Here is a 756-nt window from a genome sequence, read left to right as displayed (position 1 = left end):
AACTGGCCTAGAGCAGGTTTTTGCTTCTTTGGCTCATAAACATCTTTGCACATCCTGTTTCTAGAAAGATGCATATAAACATTCAAAAAATATTTAGGGGTCTTTAAAAGCTCAAGTCAATGGGGCGCCTGGGTGGCTTAGTCGGTTAAGCGTCCAACTTTCGCTTAGGTCACGATCTCGCAGTTCGTGGGTTCGAGCCCCGCGTCGGGCTCTGTGCTGACTGCCAGCTCAGAGCCTGGAGCCTGTTTCAGTCTTACTCCCTCTCTCTCTGACCCTCCCCTGCTCACTCTGTCTTTCTCTCTCTCTCTCCTAGAAATAAATAAAAACATTAAAAAATAAATAAATAAAAGCTCAAGTCAATACTGTCTGTATTTTACATGGCTTGGACAAGCTAGGAGTGGGTCATGTGGTCATGACCTTGACCTTTCACTCTAGCCTTGTGGATGGGGCTCATTTTGTCTGGTGCAGACAAGCATTTCTCTTGATGCACCAGGAAGCCCTAATAACACTGTCTTCCTGGCTTAAATTGTTCAGGGTCTGAGCCTCAAAAGACCTGTGGTAGCAGAGAGAAAAGGGAGCCCCATCTCTGGTGGCGGTATCCATGCCAAGAAATGAGAAGCTGAGAACAGAGTGAGGCTGAGCCTTAAGTATTTCATTACACTCAAATATTGATTAAATGGTGGAAAGTTGGGTCACAAGGGCAGGAAGCAGAGGAGCTGGGTCTGGTGTTGGGGCCCTAAGCAAGACTTGCAAACT

This window comes from Crocuta crocuta, unplaced genomic scaffold (genome assembly GCF_008692635.1).
Source record: "Crocuta crocuta isolate KB4526 unplaced genomic scaffold, BGI_CrCroc_1.0 scaffold73, whole genome shotgun sequence".
Lineage (NCBI taxonomy): Eukaryota > Metazoa > Chordata > Mammalia > Carnivora > Hyaenidae > Crocuta > Crocuta crocuta.
Note: the sequence above shows the minus strand (reverse complement) of the source record.